The sequence below is a fragment of the Gymnodraco acuticeps genome, unplaced genomic scaffold (genome assembly GCF_902827175.1).
Source record: "Gymnodraco acuticeps unplaced genomic scaffold, fGymAcu1.1, whole genome shotgun sequence".
NCBI lineage: Eukaryota > Metazoa > Chordata > Actinopteri > Perciformes > Bathydraconidae > Gymnodraco > Gymnodraco acuticeps.
In genome coordinates this window covers 224,197-226,831 of record NW_022991180.1, presented here as the reverse complement: position 1 = coordinate 226,831, position 2,635 = coordinate 224,197, and positions in this window count along the sequence as shown.

Genomic DNA, 2,635 nt, shown 5'->3' with positions numbered 1-2,635 from the left:
CTGTGAAGTACACACAAGTAAGATAAATCTTATTAATCTTACTTATTTTAATGTTTTCAATCATTTGATTCAACAGCCCAGAATGTCTGTCATCAAATAAAAATAAACATATCCCCATTAAATTGAATTATCCTTGAAATTGAAATGGAAGGATTCAAATCAAATTCTCGTTAAATCGTCACACAAATGTGCACAGCACCGCACTCAGTGAAATGTAGTCTTTGAATTTAACCCATCCTAGTATTAGAAGCAGTGGGCAGCTACTATACAGGGCCCAGGAAGCAGTGTGGGGGTCAGCTGCTTTGCTCTCAGAGGTAAGAAGTAAACTGAAATGTGGATTGGTAACTGTCCACACTTCAATTATTTTCCTGTGTACCAGAACACATTCCAGTATGGAGTTAAAAGTAATTAGCTCATTAAAACTTTTTTCTAACTTAGATTGACGGAATAAAATATATTTGCAAATGTAATGTAGTATATATACCTGTTCCACTCTTATTGAAAAGTCAGAAATATTCCACAATCCTGTTGAGAAGATATCATATTGGTTTTAAATCAATTGGTTTTGATAATGATAATTTTTTACAATGAATTTATATTTCAAACAAATTGAGCAAATACAGAATAAATTGAAATGCTATACAGCAGAAGATAAGCCTACCACAAGCTGAAGTCTCCAAAGGCCTTCCACCACACCGTCCTCTGTCCTGTTGGGGCCCCCTTATATACGATCTGGCTTGCTTACAATGTGAGGTTAAATATGGGCCCTTGCCAAATATGGTGTGGAAAACAGGAATTTTTGGATTTCATCCAATAGAGCTAGTAACTCAGTCTCTTAGGCGCGGTTCCGAAAAAAATTATGACTTGGGTGCATCTGAGATTACAGGGGATGCAGCTGTAAGTACAATGTATGGCTCACCAACCTTAAATGTTAACACAGAGAGAGATCAATAAACACAAACAGACATAGTTGAGATTAATTCTTATTCAGTTGCTCAACAACAATAATAATCTTGTAACACAACATCACCTGCCACATCAGTCAATCGTGGAAATGCCCCCCACCAGTAGCAATAACCACACAGTGTATATATAGCCACTGTAATGAACACACACACATTTTATCATATAGCCTACCACACGAACGTCACATGTTTTTCTCTCTGAAAGCTATACTTGTATATGTTGAAAAGTCATCTCATGACGTCTTTAGGAGTAATTAACTAACAAAGACTTAAGTGTATTATCTCTGAGTAGCCTCTCACACTTCCTATGACCTCGGCATCAGCTCACGTAAAATGAATATATCTATTGATAATTCAAAACGACCATTGTCTCTCTAACTCTGTGTGACCCAACTCAATAACACACATCATATGGCTTACCATGGATCTTAATGAATAAGCCAGAAATACGCTGTAATAAGGATTCTGCCATAACACTTTCTCCTTTTATTAATTAAGGTCACATAATCAAAAATATATTCTTACAAGTAACCTACTCACAATAGCCAAAACATACCTTTTTGATTATAACATAAAAGTGAAAGAAAAGACTATTGCGCTAATCTACTCTACTTAAATGGAAAATCATTAAATACCTCAGTATGCTTAAGAGGAAAAAATCTATTTGTCCCATTCAAGTTGAACAAACTTACATACATAGCCTAATAACAAAGTAACATACCATTTAATACTTGATTATACATAATGAAAAATCTTCCAAAACACTTATAGCAAGATGTAACTGTTGTCGTTCTGCTTCTGTTATATTGTCCAGTAAACACTTCTTCAGGGTGTGCACATTCTGATCTCCATGCGTAGCCATTAGATGGAATATTTATCTTAGCCTTCATGCTGTGGTGTCCCATCTCATAGCAAAATCCCTCGATGACATCTGAAGCAACATCATCTTCCTATTATACACACATGCATTTCCAAACATTTGGTCTACCTATGTTGCAAATGTATTATCTTTTCAATTTACCCACGGCATCTATTGCACGTCTGTCCGTCCTGGGAGAGGGATCCCTCCTCTGTTGCTCTCCCTGAGGTTTCTCCCATTTTTCTCTTTAAACTGTGGGTTTTCTCCGGAAGTTTTTCCTTGTACGATGTGAGGCTCTAAGGACAGAGGGTGTCGTGTTGTCATACTGATATTCTGTACAAACTGTGAAGACCACTGAGACAAATGTAACATTTGTGATATTGGGCTTTATAAATAAACATTGATTGATCATTACCATTTGAATTGGACGGAACCGTCGTCAGAAAACTGAGGCTTCTGGAAGAAGTAACTGAAGTCTGAGTCATCCAGCTGCCTTCATTGACACTCAGTCTGCCTCCAGATGCAGCTCCTTAAAACATCTGCCTCAGAATTCTCCATCTTCCCTCCTCAAGTGTGCAAGGGAAAGACAGCTTTGACCTGGGTAGAAAATAGCACTTGCATTCTGGGTTAACAGCCTACAGTCGACCACTAGGCCTTAGTCTTATCCATACTTTTTAAACTTCTTGAAACCATGAAATGTTATTTGTGTTTTGTTGTGTGTTTAAAAGACATCTGAAACCAATGTGTCACAGAAGAAATAATGAAAGATTTCCTGGGATGGAAACAAAATTGTGTCAAATACATCTTAAAA